Raw genomic sequence first — 24,561 nt, 5'->3', positions numbered from 1 at the left:
ATGTGTTGCATAGTGGCGATTCTTGGGAGCTATGAAGTGCAATGCGATGTCCTTGTGTGGAGATGCGTCATGCCTCGGTGGTTCCAATGAGCTGCATTGGGCGATGCAATGTTCTTGCATGAAGATACATAGCAGCAGTTCTGATGGGTGATGCAAAGTCCCTGCATTTGGGAAGTCCGCGCAGCACAGCTGATGTGTCGGTTCCGAGGGCTATGCATCAAATAACTAAGGCAGTGCACCAGTTCTGTGAGAGATGTGCTGCAGAGGAGATGTGTCGGTTGTGCTAAATCCACAGATGGGCTGGCATAGCACGTTTAAGGGCCACTTCCAAGGGTCCTGGACTGGGATGGCACACTTGGAAGGGCATGACTCAGAGATAGCAGAATTTAGGTGCTGGGTTCAACGTGGTTGGAAGCCTGTTCTGTCCCTAAGGATTCTCATCAGGAGGCCAGGCAACTAGTACTCGGAGTCACTCTGGGGTCCTGGATTTAGAGTTGCAGGTCCAGACCTTCTCATCCAGGCAAGAGGGCAGTAGGGCAGCATTGTAATAAAAACATAGTAGGGCAGCAGTCCATCATAGTGGCAGTCCATTCAGTAGCACAGCAGTCCTTCCAGGGTCCACAGGCACAGAAGTGTACTGAAGAGTTGGGTCTAATATTTATACCTGGTGCCCACTTTGAAGTAGGGGAAGCTTCTAGAGTTTTCCATCCCCTGAGGTTTCAGTCATACCCTTCTGCTCTGTCCTGGCCTGAGCTTGACTGGGGTCACAAAAGATCAGTGTCAAACCTCTTGTGAGAGTGCTCAGGCGGGGACTTTGTGATGTGCAAATGTGGTAGGTGACAATGTCTCCCCCTCATTAACTTAGAGTGTCTCATTCTGCCATCACCTATCTTGCTTTGTCTCACTGTCTAGGAGCCGTGCTTACTGACCACTTGCAATATACATGTATTTGTGTGACCCAGGATCAGGCTACATACACCAAATGGTTAGGGCACAAAAATGACAACTCTAAAAGCGGCAATTTCAAAATTGTGACTAGCAATTCAACTTTACTATTAAAACTGGCTCTTAATTAACATTTTTTAGACACTAAAGTTGACTTGTCTACCTGCTTTCAACTGAAAGTTATCACTTATTAAATGTAATAAGGTAACTCAGTGTTACCCCCATGTGGGAGGTAGGTCTTGCAATATTGAAAAATAAATGTAATAGGTTTTCACTACTGGGATGTGTAAAATTTCAAAGTACACGTCAAGCTTTTTAAATGCACTTTACCTTGCCCTCTGGGCTGTGTAGGGCATACCCTAGGGGTGATCTATTTTTATTAAAAAGGGAGGCTTAGGCCTGGCAAGAGGCTTCCCTTGCCAGTTTTAACTGGCGCTCAGGCTGCGACAGTAAGCCTAAGGCATGTTTGAAAGGCTACTTAAGTGGGTAGTACAACCATTGCTGCATGCCCACTAGTAGCCACTAAATGGGCTTTTGCAGGCCCTAGGCAGAGGTAGTGCTACTTTGCTCGGGATTTCTAGGTAAATTAAATAGGCCAATTGAGTATAAGTCAATATCACTATGTTTAATGAGTGAGAAAAAACACTTTAGCACTGGCTAGAAGCTGTAAAATGTACAAAGTCCTAAAAGCCAACAAAAACGGGTAAAAAAAACAGAAGGGTGAAGGTAAAAAGTTTGGCAATGGCCCCGTAGAAAAGGCCAAGTCCAAAACCCTAACTTTGCCATTTCACTTTTTCTTTAAATATGCAAAGGTTTGTTTATAATCTCATTATGTTCATGGCTACCTTTTGCTTGTACTAAAATGTTATCCAGAAACATGAAGATTGCATCACAACCCTTAACTACATAACACAAAAATATCTGAAATATCAAGGCAGTAGATGCTAAACTAAACAGCTTTTTCAAAAATGTAAATACTTCATTAGGTGTTCAAAAAGCTGTTGTTGGTAGAGATTATTTTCCCAATTTGATATAGCCATTTGTCACCCTTAAACACTGGTATGTGAAAATTGTAATCCCACTTTTACGGTCATAACTTTCATCTGGGTCAATGGAAGCCAAGCTGATACATTCTAATGTAAGGGACTCTAATCTACTCAGTCTTAGTTATGCATTTTTCTTTTTTTTTTTGCAAGTTAATTAGGACAAACCCAAGGATCTGAACCTTGGACCTAATAATACTGTCTTGATACATTTAGTCCAAAATGGCAGCTAAATATTCACAATTCCCTAAGTGTACCATTAGCACATCCCTTTATCCGTGTTTTTCTAAGCATGAAACCTTAATGCATCCAATCTGGCATAAAAAACAACTTCCTTTAACTGCTCCCTAATTTTTTCTACACCATAGCTTATCACAGCAGATATGTCTTTCCTTGCAGACAGGTTCCATGGTAAAGTTACTAAGTTAATATTTGCTGGTCAATTTTCAGTCCATAGATCTTGTCAAATAAGAACTTCCACAAACCCCAACATATTTAGAACACCCAGCTGTAACCATACATATCTTTCTTTTTGTAATGATTTTTATTGGTTATTGAATGATGGCACATCATGACCACATTCCAATACTACTACAAAAACGTAATATCCAGGCTCTGTCATTGTGAACATATCTCCAACACCCCCATCATCCCCCCGTAACCATCTTGTGCCATGTTATATTCAAGGGCAAAGGGGTGTTATGTGTTATTGCAGACATGTATTGTTACTATGTCCATCTGTGCTGCATGTACCTTTAAAGTGTAGCATGTTTAATGTGATTCTTTTAAAATCAGAACTTCACGTATCAGGGATTCTCCTAGAGTCAGTTAACCTGTGAATGGCGGAGGTCCAGTCTACAATAAATCTATATTTATTTATCATCAATACTTGCAGTGTATCTACTTCATACCACATCTGGGTAATTTAGTTCCAGTGATGACAAATATTTTCAATTAAATGCTCATGCCACAATTGTTAAGGTGAGCATGGCCATTAAGGAGATTGAGGCTGCAATCTATTCAATTTTTATACTGATCCCCTTTTTTAGGTCGAGCGTAAGCGTTCGATGTTTTGTATACTTATACTGTGGGTTCCAGCGATTTTATTTGTTGGTTCCAGTGTCCTTTAAAAATCCTTGCTTGCTAGTGGTCAGTTCTGCCTCTTTGTCCTGCCTTTTTCACTTTGGGAGCAGCACCAACTACTGTATAATCACGCTATGTCCTGTTTATGTCTTCTGTAGGGGTCTTTTTATTTTTTCTTTAGTATTTGCCTGTTGGTCTTGCACTGTGGGTGTGTGTTCAGTCCCTCCTCCCCACCAGCTCCCTCTGCAAAACATAAAACCAACATCAGAGGGAGGCTATTCCAGTCGCCCTTGTTTATCTTAGCTCCCACGTTTGGCTTGGAATGGAGAGCTTTAATTTCCTCGTTTCCACTGCCATAGACAGAAAAGACCAGCTGCTGTGCTCCGATCGGAGCTGCTTCAAGGGTGTGCCCTGCTCATTAGTGACAAAAAGCATGATGTTTGTATGAGTATGATCCAACAAGCCTGTATTTAAATAGAGCAAAAATGCAAATTACAATTTATTTAGATGAACTAAATACAATGTATAAAACGAGAAACAGGCAAAAAAACGTACAGAAAACACTGCGAGGGCAGCTCTGGGCCCCACAAGGCTATAACTGGCATTGCCTCTTTAAGGGGTCCTTTGAAACCGCCCTCGCTCTCTACGTGTTGTCCTTCCTGTCCTCCCATCCCTGCTAGCAGATGTAATGATGCTCTCAAAAGTAAATCCTCTGTTTCAGCTGTAATGTTTTATGCTTAGAAGACAGAGACAGACGTTGTGTTGCTGTTGTGTAACATTACATAGTGATGATATGAATATGGTTCTTTAGGCAAAATTGTTTTATATTTTGAAGTGCACAGTTTATGGGATGTCACTTTTACGTGTATGGCGTTCTATGTTCAGAAGCTATTGGGGTGCTTTTTTAGCTGCCTTAAAATTGGTTTTATTTGCACATCTATTGTACTGTTAGCAGAAGCCCCAGAGACATGTATCACATTGTTCTAATAATCAAATTACTCGTTTTGCTCCTGGTCAATCAAATCAGCAGTCATTGCTTTGCATGTGCTTGGTAACCGATGCACTTTAAAGGAGATTCCTTTGTACGTCACGTATGTATGTACATAGCGTCTGACAGTCTACGCATCTCCGACCAAGGAAAACACTCCCTTCCCAGAACTTTTTATTCTTTCGAAGACATAAACGTTATAAAAAAAAAATTGGGGGGGGGGGAGGGGAGGCACGTCAACTAAAATTGACAGGTGCTGAGACAAATGTTTTCACAAAGCTTGCCTTTGCTCTGTTGAGAGTGACACTGTGACAAGATTTCATTCAGGAGTCTCTCATTTAGCAGTCTGGCAAGCAAAGTCACACAGGTGACCTCTCCAGTCTGCAGGCACAGGCCCATAATTCTCTTCACCGCACTCCCCATCTTCTTGTAATCGATGTAATCACATTATCAGAAAAGTTCAGTCAAAAATGTACAATTCTGATAGCTCTAACTCGAGCAAACGCGCGCGGCCCATTGCATTGCAAATGCCTGTTGATTTTCTTATTAGGGGATGATCTTTTTCACCAACAGTGAAAGAACACTCTATAGGTATATTCCCTTGCACAGTATTACCCTTTATATGTTACTGTAATACTTTTTGCTGAGTGTCAAAAATGATCATAGTTCTTACAGTCACTACTAAATATCAGACATCTTGTGATTTTCCATATTTGACCTTTAGACCTATGAACCATGTTTAGTTCGGCATTTGACATGCTCTGCCTTTTGCCACTGTCTTTTGTTGTTCATGATGTTAAAGTTCTCCTTACACATTGCACAAATCTCACCTCCTGGATATTAACTCGTGTTGAGCTTGTTTACAAGTTGCCATGATTATCCCGTAGGCATTTTAAGAATTTGGCCAAGTGAGAGCTCTCTAAAGTTACACAATATTTCTTCTATTTTCCTATTGTAGATACATGTCTTATTGCACACTTTTTAATAGGTACTGAATACTGAATCCCCCGCAGGCCTTTTCCTTTTCCAGTCCACAGTCTACTTCACCTCCTAGGCGATAACTCCATCTACAGTAGCTGATGGGATTAGAACCATAACTAACTACTAAGGAAAGCTGTGAAGTCAGTGCTGTAGCATTCTGTGGGATGGAAGGAGATCAGACACAGGTAGAAACTCCAGCATAAAGTATTTTTTAACAGCTTGCAGTACTAAGTATGTGTCTTTTTAGCGGTGAAGTCTCATTTACAGCCTTACATATCATCTTTTCATGGAATCCACTGTGCCTCAAGGTTTTCTGGCAGCCAGCACTTCCACTTTTGAAGAGAGTGGCGAGGCTACATAGTCATTGGATATCACATAACGGAGGCTGTGCCTTCGCTGACAGTCAGTGGGAGGGTTTAGGTGTATCCTTGGCTATGGAATCAAAACTGAGTTCAGCCTTTTATTAAAATTAATAATGTAAGGATCTAGTTTTATCCTTTGCTATGGAATCACAGCCACGTCTGAGAGGATGTTCTGTCTTTTTGTAGGGTGTAGCTTTTTAGTATTGTGATTAACTCATGGCATGGTTTTCTGATCTTCTTGCATTCTCTTTCTGAATCTACCGGGCTGTTTACAATAGCTGTCCAAATGCATCAGTTATTTGGAATTCCGTGCAGGAGTGATTTGCATTGTTCTGTGCATTTGCTTTGGTTCAGGCTCCCTTACGCAATCCATTACTTCTGCTGCCTTTTGTGCCAACTACATTATTCTGTAGCAGTGTCGCAGGTTTTCTTTTTATATTTGTGCTTCCCTGGGGCCTGTCCAGAGCAATCCCTTTTAGCCATGAAGTGTTGGATGTGAAGCAGCAAGTGACTTGCGGCCAGCTATCTGCTACATATAGCAAAAGGCTGTGTGCAGCGGAGGTTGCCTGCAGACGAAGGGTTGGCCAGGCCCTGCGACCAATCCTGCAGTTCCATGGCGAAGACCTGCACTGTGGGTGTTGTTGCCTGTGAAGGGTTGGGTGCACTGCCTATCTGGACACCAAGCACTGTGACCAACCCACCGCTAAAAGCTGCGCTCAGCCTTCCTGCACCCATGGCTGAGTGCAGGAAACCCTTTGAAGTTGTATGTGACCAAAACAAAAAACAAATATTCGCTGAAAGAAGCAATTGTTAAGGTGACACAGTGCTTATCGTTGGTTATAACATGAGTGTATGTTTACACATCCTGAGAAATTCACATATAAAACTGTATAAGTGCAGTTATGGTTATGAATTAAAACAAAAAAAAACTCTGAAATTCGCAAGTTATGGTTCGGAGCACAATCTATTAATTTACACTACAGCCATGCAACTCATAACTCGCTCACCAAATGCAATGCTCAGGTCCTCAGAATATTCATACCAGCAGATAAAACCTAAAGGTGAAATTAAATTAAACAACAATACATAATCAAACCAATTAATGGTACCACATCCATAGGCCTCTCTGTCAGTGTTATCGGTAATGTGATATGTAAATTCATCTGTAGGAATATGTACATTTGTAATTACATCTATTTCTTCGCCTAATTCTTCTGCCCATTGTATGTAGTCCCAAAAAACCCTTAACAGAATGCTTATGCTGCTTGTAAGCCCCATTAATGTAATATAATGAGCGGAATATTACTTGGGGTTCACTGATGAAGTATGGAGAAACTCCATGTTGGTACTTATGCAGTGCCATGCTGGCTCTTTAAGAGGTATGTAGCTAACATGCAAAGCAATCTTAATAATCCTAGTACATTTTGTTACCCGAACTAATGAAAGCCATAGCACTTCAACTTCTTAAATGCTCATCTTTTGAGCTCATATTCAGCCTTTTCTCAACCCCATTCAGACATGTAACGGTTTTGCATAAAACATGCATAATATCACAGTTCAAACATAAATCACCTCCCTGCGGGTATGCACACCATATTACTAACTTCCTGCCATAACCAAAACCACCTCCCTGGCTGTAATGGCTTGCATGTACACAAAATGTGTCTCAGTGTCTTAATATTGCCTGGCTAGGCCTGCAGCAACCATCTTTATTTACAAAAGAAGCTCAGTCTGAACTCTAGCTGCAACAACAGAAAACACAAACAAATGACTCCGTGCCTAACATTATATAAATCACTTTCTCTTTAATTTGTCAAATAGAAAACCATAATACAAGTACAAACTCTTTTATTTTTACAATAATCAGCATTGCACAATGCACGCGAGCTATCCAGGAACCTTTTTATCTTAGACTTGAATACTCCAGGAATTACACGTTTATATCCACGCTAAAATCTAGTTCTCACAAAACCTGAACAGGAATTTGCACCACCTTCACCCTTCCCAAAAATACCCATCATCATTTTTAGTGAGCCATGCACTTTGTTTCAGGTTCAAAAACAATACCGCAAATGAGCTGCTTTCACTGCCAAAACCTGACCTGCCAAGCCACACTCAATTCTAAATTATGCCTGACATGTGGAAATGGGCAAACAGAAATGTTCTTGTAGGCACTACATTGGAGTGAAACAAAAACCAGGCCCTCATTTTCTGCAATGCTTCCTTCACATAGCAGATTACTACAAGTAACTTCATTTTTATGAGTTGCTAAATTAGCTTATTTCTAGCACTTTCCACTCTTTCATAGATTCTGCGCTGAGCAGCAACAAAGGATGACTCTTAGCTCTTCATAGTAGAGATGTTATTGAAGCAAACCACCATCAATGAACTAGTCCCCTGAATAGTTGTAATAGGCTACGAGTGAGGCGTCCGATACCTTCCAGGGATCAGTGTCTTTATTTTTTTGTACAAAAAACTAAAGTCCTAGTTTCATTCCTTATCTAGGAATCCTTGGTGTATATATCGAACAAGTGTCAGGTCTCTCAACCGACAGGTCCTGTTTGGTTGCAAAAAACTGCTGTCTGCATATTGGAACGCCCGAAAATGCTGGTGTCTGATTTTTTGACAAAAACGACTTGGCTTCCCTAAATGCCTCTCCTACGTCTGCCACATAGTCCAAATGTCAGGAGTGCTAACAACACACATTCTAGTATGCCCTCACTGGGAATCCTAGGTTCCCATTCAGAGTTTCACTGTGATCCATGTGTCTATATAGAGAGATTGTATCGCTCTCAGAAGGTGAGCAGCTATCCTTCAGGTTTGCGAATTTTCCCACAAAAAGGCTCTGTCCACGGTGTCGAAAGCTGTTCTGTAATAAATAAAACAGGTGATCAGACAAGATCCAGCAGTGTGGTATGAATCATGGACCTGTATTAATGAAAGGACCGCATTATCCATTGTGTTGCAAGACAGACAAATGTCTGTCTGATAAGAAGATACAACCAGTTTTTTATTTATCTAACTCTGCCAGGACGATTTTCATGGATGCCTTCGCTTAACCATGTTGTATTGCGATCAACTTCTAATTAGATGGCTCGTCATGATCAGCTTATATGTGCAAGTGGTGCGGTACATACCCCTTGCAGGAATCAGGAACCAATGATGCTGTGAAGCAACTTGTGTACAAGATGCATAGCCTAAATGCCCAGAATGGAACCTCTTCTGGAAAACACTAGGTGGTAGACCTTCTGGCCCAGGTGCTTTATCAGTTCACATGGCAACTATAATCTCCAGATCTAGGATAACAATATTTTGTAGATGTGGATCTACTTACAATTCGGTAACATGATTTGCTATGCCAACTGAGATTCCATGTATAGTCTCTTACATCCCATGATGCCTTGTTTACATTCCCTGTAGTATGTTGATGCAAATTAATCCATCTGGAAAGCCCCCTCCTTTATTAATCTTCTGTTTTTTTTTTTTTTTTCTTTTCCTGAGTTCCCTGCCCATCTTCAGTAAGCCATTTGAGTACCATTTTTAAGACGAGCCTACTAAACGGTGCATTCACTTTTTAGGTCGAACCCGCAATTGCTTTGACCTATTGTAAGTATTGTGGGCTTTTAACCATGCCCACCTCACGCCCATCACTTTCACTCATTTGTGGACTTGCCTTTAAAAAAAATCCTTTGTAATCATTGGTAAATGCTTTACGGTTGTCCCGCCTTGGGGAGGTTTTGTTACCGCCTTGCAGACTAAGCCTGTTACATGGATAATTGCGCAATTGCTGATATGTTTGACTGTGAGCGAACTTCTTTTTTCCTTTTGTCTCTCTCTTTTGGCTCATGGCGGCCATGGCGCTTCGAATCGGATCGCTTATGTCAACTAATGTTTTCATTATCAATTTATGCGTCAAGAAAAGGCGAGTTAGGAATTTACAACGCCAATAGCTCTAACTCGAACAAATGCGAGACGCATTGCAAATGCTTGTTTGGAGATGATGTGCAACGTGGCTAAGAACCATTGGCAAAGCCAATAGGTCGTAAATGTGAGACCTGCTGGCTTTCTCAATGCTTGCTTCTTACTGTTACCTTGTTTAGGATTAAAATCTGTATGTTTTGCTATCAAGGCTTTAAAGGCATCTTTCAAATTCTGTTTTTCAACTTCTGCCAGTCCTCACAAATAAAGCGTAATGACCACAGCAGATTACGTTGGCTAGTGTTCTCAATTGTTGGGGCTTTACATAAGTGATCAATGCTAGTAACAACTGCAGATAGTGATAGAAATCCAGTATCTGTTTTTAAGAAGTGCATTGTTAGAATATGTAGAGAAAGATCGATTTTCTGGCACACAGTATTCGTTCTCTGTCTTTTTATTGTAACTTAGCATTTGCCTTCTAGCAGTGGTTAGCCCTTTACATGCTTGCTGACAGGGGTGGCAGTTGAGACTTGAGTTAATCTTGAAAAAAGACTCGAAAAAGTGATGCATTATTGTGCATATAGTCTTCAAAACAGTGTTCCTAAGCACTTATTTATGTGGACGCCCAGCGTTGGCTTTTGAGGTCGGAGTGTTGAATTTTTCATGTGAAACAATGGGCTATAGATCAGTCTGTTTTCAGAAAATGATTGTGTATTTCTTCGTGTATAACCCTATCACCACTGAAAGAGGATAACCCTACTGCTTTGTGAGCGCCATTTTTTTTGGCAAAACAAAGTCTTGTATTTCGTTTTCTTGCACCGAGTTTTCAGAATTAAGTTTTGCTTTTGTATATTACTCTTGTTCTTCACCCGGGATCATATTTATTGGCTTATTTTTAGCAAAGTATGGGTGTGTTGTGGAATTATTTAAGGATTTCTACATTTGTTTAGGGAAAATTGCAAGACGAATCCATATTCTGTTGTTCAAAAAAGCAATAAAATGCTTTCATTCAAGCATTTTGAGCCAGAGCCATCTTTCCTTTTTTCACACTTGTCAGGTTAGGTAGTTGCATCATGATATATATTTTCATTCAAATTCAAAATAAATAGCATCTATTACACGTTGAGGCTATGATTTATTTTTTTTAGATTGCAAGGGTATCATAACATGTAATTGAAATAAGGCGTCATCCTCCTAAATTTAGCATTTTTCCTCATTGAGGAATAGACCAATCCCCAAACAATTACATTGTGAAAAACATTAAACAGATATTCCAAGTGGCATGAGCCCATGATGCAGTCGTGGAGTGCTGGTGAGTTACAAACCTCAAACGTTTGTCTTACTGGTTGTCATGTTAGCAGAACCCCTTTATATTGTTATCGAGCCATAATGTGTAGATGTGTGCTATTTATCCTCTTTACAGTGCCTAATTTTACAACATCTGACGCGATCCTCCGCCCTGCTTCCACTCTGCTGCTCACTAGCTCCTTTGCCCTGCTGCCTCCTGCTGCCGGGTGAGCCTCCTGCCACGCATTGCCTTGTGCTCTGCCCCGCCCATTCTCCTCCGTCCTCCATGTCCTGCCCTATCGTCTTTAGCCCTCTTGTATTCTGCTTTCCTTCTTGTCAGTCTTGTCTTTTCCTATGTTGTTTTTGCCCTATTGTATCCCTAGCCCCCAGGTATTGTTTTCTAGTGCTCTCCTTCATCTGGTTGTTGTCTTGTCCTCTGTTGTCTTTTGCCCCGTTTTTGTCCTTGGCCCCCGGTGTTGATTGTTCGTGCCCTCCGTCATTGCCGGTCTTCCATTATTAGAGTGGTCTTTGGGATTGTCTTGAGTTCTCAGTTTGTCGCGTTTCTGTTTTTTTTTTTTGTGGTAGCCCCTGCCACCTATTCCAGACGTTTTTCGCCATCCCTACCTCTCTCCAGCCCACTGCGACCCACCTCTGACCTACTTAATGGCGGTCGCTGGACGACCAAACCGCTGGCGCTCCAAAGGCAAGCATGTCTGTACCTGTCTGTGCCTGGACCGCGCCCAGCACCAGGAACCCTGGATCTTCCACCCGATGCCAATACACCTTCGCCAAGATACTAAACTTCAGACCGAAGACACCAACTGCAGCATTGCCCCACCAAGCACCTCAAAAAGTCCCGTCTGCCTCAACTACCACCTCTCCTGCAATGCAGAAGCCACAATATCCCCCTCATCGCGAATCACCACCCCCACCCACAGCACAGAACACACCTTGGACCCCTTCTTTTCCAACAACGACAGAACAAAATTCTGCCACACCACTGAACTGACATGGACCGACCACCACATCGTACACTTCTCCATTGACCTGCCACAAGATGCCTCAACAAAATCCCCTTTTCCCCTCTACCCCCGCCACAACTGGAGTAAAGTCACAAAACCCCACTGGATAACTGCCCTCAACAACACCAGACCTTGCCCTGCGGACACCCTCGATCTGCACATGCAAAACCTCTCCATCTGTCTGACCTCTGCAGCCGACACCATAGCCACCCTGAAAAAGCTGAAAAAGTCCAGCACCAACAAACCCTTCAACCAATCGACATGGTTCACCCTGGAACTCTGAACGCTCAAACAACACTGCAGAAAACTAGAAAGATGATGGCGCTCCAACAAGACCCCGATCAACCTCGACTCCTTCAAATCCACACTCAAGGCCTACCACTTCCAACTCTGGAAAAACTAAGAAACAAGCCCTCACCGCCCGCATTGAATCCAGCACCAACCAAGCCAGAGAGCTTTTCAGCATCGTAGGAGAGTTTGTCTGCCCCTCTGCCACGACGAACAGTATACACTCAACCCAGGCCCTCTGCGACAAGCTATCGGACTACTTCCACCACAAAATCACCTCCGTCTACAGAAACTTCAAGACCCAGCCATCTGACCTCAACCTCCTCCACACCCGAAGCCACAAATCCTGCCCCCAACCCCACGGACCCCAGATCTCCAAAAGGAACAAGCTCGCCACAGAGGACACCATCTCCCTCATGACCACCATCCACTCCGGCTTCCCCGCAGACCTCTGCCGGCACCATCTTTACAACCTAGGAATGGAAGAAATTGCAACAGTCCTCACGGAAATTCTCAATACTTCCATCACCACAGCCACCTTCCTCAACGCCTGGGAACACGCCAAGGTCAAACCATTACTGAAGAAACTCTCAGCCGACACCAGCGAACTCTAAAATTATCTCATTATATTGCGCCTCCCGCTTCCTGCCAAAATCTTCAAAAAAGCCATCAACCACCAGCTCACTGATTACCTCGAACACAACAACCTACTCAGCCCATCCCAATTCGGCTTCTGACTGAATCACAGCAGACCACCTTGATAGCAGTCACAGACGAAGTCAGATGTCTCCTCGACCTCGGAGGAACAGCCACTCTCATCCTTCTCGACGTATCAGCAGCATTCAACATAGTCTCCCACCACACCCTGATAAACCGTCTCTACACGATCGGCATCCAGGGCAATGCGCTCAACTGGATCTCCTCCTTCTTCAACGGCTGAACACAGAGAGCCCCCCCCCCCATGTCTCCGCATCAAAATACACCATCTGTGGCGTGCTTCAAGGCCCTCCCTCCGCCCACCCTCTTCAACACCTGCATGACCCTGCTAGACATCATCGCTCGTACCCATGGACTCAACATAATACCCTACGACGACCCCCAGCTCGTCTTCTCCATTGCAGACGATGCCACCGCCACGCAATCCTACTTTCAGAACATAATGACTGACATCGCAATCTGGATGAGATCTATTTGCCTGAACCTGGTAAAACAGAAAATCTCATCTTTGGCAACAAGCCTTCCCTCTGGGACGACACATGGTCGCCCCCCACTCTCTCCCCTCCACACACCCACAAGCCACGCACACAACCTCAGGATCATTCTGAACACCCACCTGACCATTAAACAACAGATCAACTCTGTCTCTTCAGCCTGCTTCAGCAGCCCCTGCATGCTCCGTAGGATATTCTGTTGGATACCCATCGACACCAGGAGGACTGTAACCCAGGCCCTCATCACCAGTCGCTTAGACTACAGCAACACACTGTACGTCAGAACCACCAAACAGCCCCTAAACCGCCTCCAGATCATCTAGAACGCTGCAGCTAGACTCGTCCTTGACCTCCAGAGAAGTACCAGCATCACTCCCCACCTGAGAGCTCTCTACTGGCTCCCCGTAAATCAGTGTTGCCACTTCATGCTCCTCACCCAAGGCCCTCCACAACGCTGGACCTGCCTACATCAACAACCACCTCACCCTTCACCGATCAACAGGAGAACTCCGCTCTTCTACCCTCACTCTCGCTCACATCCTCCACATCTGTTGTGAGCCTAGGTGGACGCTACTTCTCCTACCTCATTGCCAAGGCATGGAACAACCTCCTCGTCCATCTGCGCATGGCACCCTCACTAAATGACTTCAGAAAGCAGCTCAAACCCTCGTTCTTCGACCACCACCTCCGCCAGAAGGGCGAGACTTGTGGCAACGGATCAGCACCTTGTGACCTCACCCCTCCCCACCCCCTAAGGGGTGACAAGCTTGCACTCTAGAAGAACCCCCTGGTTGATTGATTGATTGATTCTCTTTGTTCTTCAGAGCAACCACAAATAATGCCATGAGTGAATATTTGGTTGTTAGAGCTGACCAGTTTAAACACAAACAGTTTATGGGTTACCAGTTCCCTTGACTCTTTAAAGTCTACTTGTCTGGTGGTAAGAGAGTGACAATCGTTTTTCTTAGCCTTATAGAGCAGTAGGGCACTGTGTAAAGCATAAAGAACTTGGGTTACAAGATATTGGTCAGTACATTTTACCAGATAAATAGCAGTCACTGAGTTACTTTTTCAAATTGGGCAAATACGATTTTTCTAAATACATTAGGAATTTTAGAAGGCGTTGGAACGGTTACATTGCTTGGGAACCTACAAGTGTTGGTCGCTTTCTTAAATGGAAGGTGGATGTGTGATTAGATATGAGGCTATATGGCTTATGGGCTTATTTTTCAGCAATGGTGTAGTCTGATAAGTAAATTTGTGGTGACCCTCATTCTTTGAAAGAACTAGAGAATGAACACAAGTGTGGATTTTGAAGTGTTGAAACCTTTAACTTTTGACTGGTTGATCTAGCCTTTTTGTTTAAGTGGGCCTTACGGATAGAAGAAACATGAAAGAAACATGAGATTTGCTGAGGTTGGACAGAGTGAGTGTGAAGCATAGGCTGCCTAAGGTTATTGCCATGATGGCTTTGCCAAGCAGCAGAAAGAATCTAGTTTTGGTTTGATTCAGTTGTAGACGTTTGGGCAGTATCCAAGATTGCACAAGGCTGAAGCATAACCTCAGGTTTTGAATGATATTTTCTGATAACCTTTCTTAGTAAAGCTGTTTTTTGTTATAGGCAGGTGGTGATATCTTACTTGTCAGTAGATTAAAAGTAGAGGATAAATGGCCAAGGGTACAGTTGGGGCACTGATGTATCCTACAAACAACTGCAATGGGTGATGCTTTATTCTGGAGTTTTTCATTTGAAAGTACTGTTTCCTTGAATGAGGCACGTCATGTGAGGACACTGAGCACTAAACATAAGGTAAGCTAGCTGCTCTTGCTGGTGTCATTTATCAGAAGTTACTGATGAGTGCAGGAAAACTAGAAGCTAAGGATCTCTTTCATGGTGATAATGAAGGATGTTATTGTCTGCTTCTATAGAGGCAGAGTCATCTAGGGTGGAATACTGATATGTTAGGAGTATAGCAGATGATGTTAGTTTATGTGTTTCAATAGTGGAAATGCCAAAGAAAGGTAAGTGATTGTGTAGTATTTGGATTATGTATGGGAATTCAGTTCTCATTTTGTAATAACAGAAAGAACGTAGTCATTGTTACTTGTGGAACAGGAGTATTTCTTAGATGAAAGTTATTGATGATACTGGTTGTGGCTCTGGGGTAGTATGTCTTTGTATTTAATAATCACAGTTAGTATAGGATGTCCACCTTGTAATTTGTGGTTTTGTAGGAGACTGATTTAAAGCTTTGAAAAGTGCTGGAGTTTGCCTACATGTAAGATTGCTTGCAGACAATCAAGTGATCCTTAGTCTGTGCTGGCATATTTGCAAGATGCAAATGTGGTTTTGTAGCTGAGATTTATGGCACAGTTTTTGTATTACTTATGTGTACCATGGGGCAAGGGATCCTGGCTTTGTTTTTGGTGGTCAGTAGAGGTTCGATGAGAGGCATAGCATTTGTTGACAGTGTCTGTGAGACAGCCAATGTCTTGGGATGGGGCAGCCAGGAGTAGGGTGTATGTATGTTCTAGATGCCTAATGGGAAAGGTTTTGAAAGAATGTCCCTACTATAAAACTCTATATGTGTAAAATGTACCCAAGAAATATGCACAAAAAATAAATGATTGGGAGTGTTCTTGAATGGCTTTGCAAGGCCTCTGTGGAATTTTGAGTCTGAGGAAGGAGAAAAGTAAGGCATGATGATAAACCTAGCAAATGTTGAATAGTGCTTGGCAGGTAAAGCAAGATGTATATGTAGTATGCTGAAAGGCATGCTTTGTGTTTTTTGTGGTGTTCCTTTAAAAAATTGACAAGGAATTGTTTTAACTTGAGGTGCATGATGCCGTGTTAGCAGCTGCATTGAGATGGACTCCGGAGAAAGGTGGTCACAGTTGATATATGTGAGAAAGATTTTGTCATCAGGACTGGAGTGATTCAGAAATGTGCGGTGCTTCATCCCTTTCATCACCACATAGAAAGCCTGCGCTGTAGGTGGGCCCATATGTTTAAATGACTTCTCTGAGGCTGCAGCAGTTAATTTATTAACTCCACAGATCCATCTAGTGCTCTAGAGTCAGTAAAATTACGTGGTGAAAATGGCTGTACTGCCAGGAACAGAGGATGACATGTAGGTGTGTGCCACCATATGCTCTTCTTCGTTTTTGATCCTTTACAATGACTACCTCAGGACAGTGGTATAATATATTGTCTGTCATCAAAAGATATTCCCAGCAAGCATCATACGATATTGTGTGTTACTGTTTTTGGAAGAGCATGTGCCTTTATCTGGAGCCATGCACCCTAAGGTAGGTAATCCACCTAGGGTCCCTTCCCATCTGTATTCTCCCACTTGAGGGATTCCTTCCATCCAGTGAGGTACAATATTGTCTTGGGAGGATGCTGCCTTGCTTGAATAGGGAACAACACTAGCAATGTAACCATTCGATTGGGCATTGAAGTAGGAGTTCAGGTCCCCATATGTATGTTCTTTACCCAATCTCATTGAATGCATTTGCCCATTACATTTCCCTGTTTCCGTCCTTTTCCAATGTATGTGTCCGCAGTCCCACTGTTCTAAATTATCATAGGTTTTGCTGAGAAATATTGTCTGGATGTGTTCTGAGTAATGTGCCAGGAGGAAAGTCCTCACAGCTTTCAGAATCAAATGACTCTTTCTTTCTGATTGCTGTCAAAATCTTATTTGCTGCACCTGTTTGGAAGTCCTTATGGAGGTGGCCATTCCCACATCAACCTAAATCTCTGCGGTCAGTTACTCCTCCGATCGACTAAAAACATAAGGAAAGTTATATGTCCAGTTTCCACATTGATGCTCTTTATTAACCATGTCTCCTCACCCAGATACTCCAGTAAGGTCCACAAACTGTGCTTTAATATAGGAACTGTTTGCTTCCTGTGATAGTTTGTTCTTACTTACTATCATGACATGAAAATTGACTACCACAATATTGCAAATGTGAGTAGATATAGGTAACTATAGATTTACTATACTTGACTCCACATTTTGTATCTTGATGATATATATATCAACAAGGTACGTAGATGCAGTGTTACGAATAGTAAATCTATACTAATCCTTATCAACCTACTTTCACAATATTGAGCAGAGCTGATATTCTAGTCTCAATGTTATGGCAGGATGATATTTTGTTGCTTGATATTGTGATGTACTACCATCTCTTCTCATTCAATTGTGAGAAATCCTGGACACAAATACAGGCGGCTCTGGTTGGTACATCATTTTCTGTTCTGGACTTGCTTCCTGCCTGGGCCGACAGTTTCAGATAATGACTGGCCTGCTGGATCCAGTATCTTGTACTCATTTGTTCTTTAGAAGGAAGCCCTGCAGCAGTAATTGAGAGAGAGTGTGCCAGGAATATGATTCTCTGGTGCAGGCCTATTCACTAACCGCTCTAAATCTGCAGTCAGATGATAGAGGTGTAACTGCTTCTGCTGCAGCATCTGGAGAAGGTTTCAGATTTGCTCGGGATACTGACGAACTGTGAAAGACCTACCCTTCCCCATCCTATCCACATGTACACCTGCCATGCAGCCCAATAGTGAGTATCTGGCGGGTGACCGGATTGTTTAAAAGAGTGTGACATAGAAAGGTCACTGAAATCTGTTAGTGTTTTCATCTTCTATCAACGGTTTTGGAGAAGCAACAAGTCTACCGTTGGATCTAGTCCCTTCATGTTGTTTTCATTGAGTGGACTTGACAGTTCTGAACACAGAATCATTTGATCCATAGTGCTACAACACATATTTCCTGATATATTTTAGGTTAGATTTGTTGCCACCTAATTCTGGGTTCGCAAGAAGTATGCTTCATCTCTTCCGGTGAGAGTCCCAGGTTATGTTCTGCCTCTGACACCGAAATATCTTAACTGTGGATAGTGGTTTCCCCAGTGCTATGCCATGAAATTTGTAAACAATGTTCCCTGGGCAGGACCTCCCTAACAATCCTCAATCAGCGCAATTTTGTAATATTAAGGTGATCTAGTACATGATGAAACTGAGAATCAGTTGTTGTATACTTTCAGTTCATTCTATAGACTATCCCATTACTTTTTCTAAGGCATGGCTAGGCGAATAGTGTTATGAGAGAGACTGAAAGGCACTCCTGCATCCTTCTAAGAAACCCAGTGTTGCTTTTTTTTATTGAACCAGTGCTTCTGTGCCTAAAGTGTGAGATGCCAGATGGTTACGTACCACAGTGCAGGAACCATCCTCAGCATGATGTAAACACCAAGGATCAGCATATCAACATTACATGACCCCTGGGTCCTCAATGCCATCAAAACGATATTGTCACCATTTTGTGTAGAGGGTTTAAACTCTGCAGGAAATGCAAAAGAGGTGCGATGTGATTGCACAGCAAATTGTTTGACTTGAAGAGAGGTCAAGAAAAACCTCAAAGGTGGTCATGTACATTTTACACAATGGTTGTAAAATAGCATATTATCTGCGGTCAGTAAATGAGTAATCGTGAGGAAAGTAGCATCCTTGGTAGGTTTCATAATTTTGTTCCTCAGGTTATTCCATTTCAGAAAAGAGAGGCAATGCAGAAGTTTCAGGATGTGTGCTGTTTTACATTTTACTTTGTTTTTTTGATTGTTTAAATGATTCACTTTTCTGAATGCTTATTCAGTGTTCTGATTTTTTGGAATGCTCTAGGTTGTTTAGAAATCAAAAATATTTTCACGCTGACGAATAAAAGGAACCAGTGTTCTCGACGCCATAAGCCTCTGGAGGTCTTTACACAAGAAAGCTACGTTGATTTGATTGCTGTGCTCAGGAACTGAAGAACTGTCGCTGAGAACTACAGAATTATCTGAATTTAACCTGTGAGTATCTATCTTTCTGTGCTTTCTAAAAGAGCCTGTCACAGTATTGAACCTGTTAGAAAGATTTGATGCTCTGTTTCCTGAATTCACGCAACTCTAGCTTTTGATACAGTTGTAGTGTGTTTGACATGAGGAACAGTGAAGTGCTTCCAGAAATCATTTTCATTTTAGCAGGAATATATATATAATCAGCCACAAGGTGATGTATGTAGAGCAGGAGTAGATTGAAACCTGGATGCTCTATGTGGAGAATGAGTAAATCAAATTTAAGGTGCTGTATGTAGAGCAGGAGTATGTCTAATAGAGGATGCAGTATGTAGAGCAGTGCGGTACGTCTAGTCCTGTGGATACCAGATAATTGGGGATCACTGTGAAAGGGGGCTGAAACATCGGGACAGTGCTAGTGGCCGAAGTGGGAAGGATCTTTTGAGATCATCTTTCCCAATCTTTTTTTTTTAAATATAAAGTAACAATCCCCATACGTTTTGTTTATATATAAAAGCGACTGTTTTGGACCTTCAGCATTGCACCCGTGAGCACAATTCCCATAATTATGTAATGCCTTTTCACCTCTGGACAGCATTCTGTACAGTTGTTTTTTCAGATTTAAATCACACACATTGACATTTTGGGACAAAGGGAGGGAGGTACAGTGGTTGCCCCAGAAGTGCACCGTCGTGGATGAGAACACGGGTGTCCAGGCTGAGCCCTGGGACACTTGTGCTTCTGGCGCCATGCATTTGAGTTATAGAAAATAACCTGCTAACATAGTACAGTGTGTGAGCTTGGCTCTGTTACTTCCAGGGTTAAAGCATTGAGTCAGTCACCTTCCAGAGGTGCTTGTAGAGGACGGCCGTTTATTCCATCTCGTCTTTTATGTGAAAGAGTTGAAGAAAAGAATGCTGGCCTTATCTTTGAGACACATTTTGTCTGCCTCCGTGATGAATAGCGATAAACATTGTGTAATAGTGTAATACTAGGCCTGGAATGTATGCATAGTCAACGTTCTTTCTCTTCATTGTATTCGCTTTTATACTATTGGTTGCTCTATGAATTGTTAGATGTTTGATTTTGTTGGGAACAGTGCAATTGGTGTGAGTGCTCAATTAAACTACATGCTTGGAACTTAATACGGAGTCTTCGTATTTACTACAAATTGGCGACAAACTAACCTTGTGGAGCACTCACCATCACAAAGAACTTAATTATCATCCATATGTGAGCTCTGTGCCGCTGTGACTGCTTATTCCGATGTGTCGCACCTGCGACACTATCCTATGGTGATCAAGCATGACCGCAGTGGTGGTACGCTTTGCTTTGTTGTTCCGGTTTGTTCTAGAGGACTGACAGACAAGCGGTGAGGCAACGTATGTGCGAGCATAGAGTGAATGCTAAACTGTTTATTCAAGTCGGTTAGCGTCATGGCTCAGCGGCCATCTTAGGTATGGCAAGTGTGCTTCTTATCAGCATCTATTTACATGATTTGGCAAACTGTGACTGTTAATTATTCTGATAAGAATTTGTGACATAATTATAAAATAAAATCATATTACTACTTTAAATCAGTCGTCTTGGGTGACAGGCACACCTTGTTCTAATATTGGGAAATATTTTACAAAAGTGCCTCTTTTCTTGGAAACCAATATATGATGATGAGCAGACCTTCCAGAACATCATATGTGAAGTGCACAAGATATTAGTCTTCCAGAAGAACATCATCTGTGATGTGCACATAATATTAAAGTTAGTTAGCTGCAATTCAATTTACTGGTGACTTATACATTTCCAAAATTATTTACAATATAACATTTAAAATATTATTACAGAACGAATACCACATGCGGAAAAATGCCTCCTCCATTTTTAAATTCATCCAATAAAGCTACAATGAAATGGGAAAAATGGTTCAGACATTAAAAAAATTATATGTTGGCAATAAATGCAGATTCATTTGAGTCGCACAGAAAAAAAGCACTACTACTTAATTTAATTGGCTTTGAAGCTGAAGAAATGTTTGATCATTTACCACCAGTGTTGCCACCTCCTGGAACTGATGCAAGAGATTACAATTGTTTTTCAGAAGCTATAGACAAATTAAAAAATATATTTTCAGAAGAACCACACACTGTTATGGAATGATACAAGTTTTTCACAAGACATCAATTACTAAATAAGTCAGTTGACTCATGTCTCTAGATTAAGAATTTTAGCTGCAGATTGTGATTTTGGAGCAACAGTAGACACCTATATTAGAGATCAGTTAATTCTTTTTTGCTCGAATAAAAAAAATACAGGAATAACTGCTTAGACAACAGAATCCCACACTGAAAGAGACAGTTGCCACAGCTAAGAGTGTAGAATGTACAATGAAATCATTTAAAGCTTTTAATGTTGATGATATAAACAAAGGTGTTGCAGCCTTATCAATACAAGACATTGAAATAAAGTAAGTCTACTACTAAAGGAAAAGATATGAAAGGAAAACATGTTTATATGACTAAACAAAGTAGAGGATATAATTCAGGAGTTGTAATACACAAAGTGTATATTGTGACAAATGTGGTTCTAAAACGCATGTTTTGTGCTGCTAAAGAAAATAGGCAATTTTGGTAATGTATACAGATCAGTCCAAAACGTATATGGTAGAACATTTGGTACTGTCTGTAAAAGAGAAAGATGTTTTCAAACATGAAAACACTAAAATACTGAATGGTGATAAATAATATGTTTCAGACACTGAGGTTACTAACATATTTGTGGATGACCTTAATACTAATTGTTGGTAAAGTAATTGAAAATGTAGGAATTGACACAGAACCTTATGTTCCACCTGAATTTGAGATTTCTCGTGAGGGTAAAATGGTTAAGGTTATGGCAGATTCTGGATCAGTTTTTTGTTTTTTTTAAATAAAAGCTGGATTGATAAAAAACTGGAACCTAATGATGTCAAGTTATATGGTTCTGGTGGCAAAGAGATTGATATGCTTCGATTTTTCATTGCAGAAATTACATTTTTAAACAGGTCTATTATTGGTAAAGTGTATATTGCCATTAATGGGTTACAAGTTATAGGTTGGCGCCATCAAGGGAAAATGGGAAATATGCTCAATCCCAATGCAAAGATTCCAGTGTATATATCTGATAATATACAAACAGTCCAACATAATGTCACAAATACGGATACGTTGGAAATGTTATCAGATAAACACAAAGATTTGTTTCGTAAGGAATTAGGGGAAATGTCAAGCTTTTCTCATCACATTCAGCTTAAAGATAATACCATTTCTGTGAAACTAACTGAGACATGTTCCCTTGTCGGTTAGAAAGGAATCGTCTGAAATGCTAATGAATATGTGCAAAGAAGGTGTTATAGAACCTGTTGAAGCTACTGAATGGGTATCTCCAATTGTTCTGGTGAAAAGGAAAACAGGAGAGTTACGTATGTGTGCAGACTTAAGATCGTTAATAAATACATTTTAGTGGACTGCCATTCTCTGCCATGTATTCAAGAGTTATTTACATAATTAGAGGGCTCGAAATTATTTTCAAAAATTGATTTAAAGGCAGCATACCATCAAGTAGAGTTAACTTCCAAATCTCGTTGCATTACCACTTTTATTACACCTGATGGTGCGTTCCGGTATACACGCATGCCATTTGGATGAGCATCCACTGCTTCGGTTTTTCAAAAGTTACTTTTTTTTGTCTATTTAAAAATATTGACAATGTAATTGCATTCCAAGATGATATTTTAATATACACTGATTCTGATCATTATAAAACACTAGACAAGGTAATGCCAATTTTGAATGAGAGGGGGAATGACAATTCGTTTAGACAAGTGTACATTCTTAGGAAAAGAAGTAGACTGTTTAGGACATGATATTTCTGAAAAGGGAATTACACCAAAAAAAAGAATCCTTAAGCATGATACAAAATATTGAAGAACCAAAAAACAGAGATCACGTTAGTTCTTTTTTAGGTTTATGTGAATATTACTCATGGTTTATCTAACATTTTTGTGAATTAGCTATGCTCTTGCGGTTATTACTAAAAAAAAAAAGGCGTGAAAATTACATGGTTAAGTGAACATGTGGAAGTTTTTAACAAGTTGAAAATGGAAATTTAAAATTCTTAACCACTGTCACCATATTCTAGTGATGCTTTCAATGTAATCACAGTAGATGCAAGTTCGACAGGATTAAGAGCAGTCTTAAATCAGATTAAAGGCAATGTGGAACAAACTCTTGCGTTTGCTCCCAGACCATTAACTGCTACTGAAAGCAAGTATTCTACTATCGAACGTGAAGCACTAGCTTGCATATGGTCCGTAGAACATTTTAAAATGTACATATGGGTAAATAAATTCAACCTAAGGACGGATAATAAGCCACTCATTGCATTATTATCTAAAAATGGAATGGGTAAAGCATTTTCAAGGTTGACACGTATTTTGGCAAAACTTTATTAATATAACTTTACAGTGACTTACTTGTAAGGCACAATAAATGTTAGAGCAGATTGCTTATCAAGATTATCTTGTAAAACTAATCTATTGCGAAACCAGATATTCTTGAAGACTGTGTGGTGGCAAGTGTAAAAGATGTTGTGTTATCAGTAGGAGAGCTTATTTTTGAAGAAGAATGGGTAACAGCATCTGATAAGGATGAACTACTGAAAACTGTGAAGGGTTTTACCATAAATGATTGTCCATTAGAGAATTTTTTGACAAATGAAATTACAAGTATTTTTGGAAAGTAAGAAATTAATTGTCTATAGAAAATGGAATTCTAAGGAAAAGTGAATCTTTTTTTACCTCCCGCAGAAATAAGATGGAAATTGATATCTATAGCTCATATTGGACACATGAGTCAATCGGTAACCATCAAAAAGTTGAGAGATCTGTTTTGGTGGCCATTCATGGATACTGAAGTGGTAGATTTTATAAAAAAAATTATTTTGTGTCAGGATTCTGATAAGGTTTTGAAAACAAAGAAGACTGGCGTAAACTTGCAGAGCTTACCAGAACAACCATGAAAGGAGTTAGCCATGGATTTGTTAAGTCCATAGAAGGAATTAGTCATGATAAGATATGTGTTAGTACTCATTGACTGTTTTTCAAAATGGGTTTAGTACAAAAGAATTGGACAACCTATTACTGATGTAATAATTGAGTTCTTGAATGACTGTTTCAGAAAGGAAGGACGTATTTTGGTTTATTCTCTTTGCTGCAGTTTTCGGCTTTCAAGAGGGTGTGGGGAAATACATCACATATATCTATAGAGGGGATTGCATTCGGTTTGCATTTTAATAATTTCTGCTTTATACTGTGTGTTTTGATAGACAGGCCTATTAGTAATATTTGTGTTTATTATTTTTAAGTGTACATATTTTACTACTTGTGTTTGGGCGAAGGAGGCTTTTGAAGGTAGTTCGGCTGTTGCTTATCATGTTTGTGATTGTATGGTTTTGCCCATGCGAATTTGCCACGTGCGGTATTCACCTGTGTTTTGAGTGCTGACATTAAATTGCATGCGGCAAAACTGCATGCAGTAAATCACTTAT

At 40.9% G+C, this 24,561-nt stretch overlaps 1 protein-coding gene across 1 annotated transcript in view; it reads left to right on the top strand.

Annotated features, from left to right (window-relative positions):
- Positions 1-24,561, top strand: part of DNMBP (dynamin binding protein) — a 469,368-nt gene that overhangs the window by 11,564 nt on the left and 433,243 nt on the right. Inside the window, exon 2 of the mRNA XM_069239684.1 lies at positions 18,827-18,996. The gene's annotated coding sequence lies outside the window, so the exon portion shown is untranslated. The remainder of the gene's footprint in view (positions 1-18,826; positions 18,997-24,561) is intronic.

This window comes from Pleurodeles waltl, chromosome 6, assembly GCF_031143425.1.
Source record: "Pleurodeles waltl isolate 20211129_DDA chromosome 6, aPleWal1.hap1.20221129, whole genome shotgun sequence".
Taxonomy (NCBI): Eukaryota; Metazoa; Chordata; class Amphibia; order Caudata; family Salamandridae; genus Pleurodeles; species Pleurodeles waltl.
The sequence above is the reverse complement of the archived record's forward strand: the minus strand, read 5'-3'. Positions and strand labels throughout refer to the sequence as shown.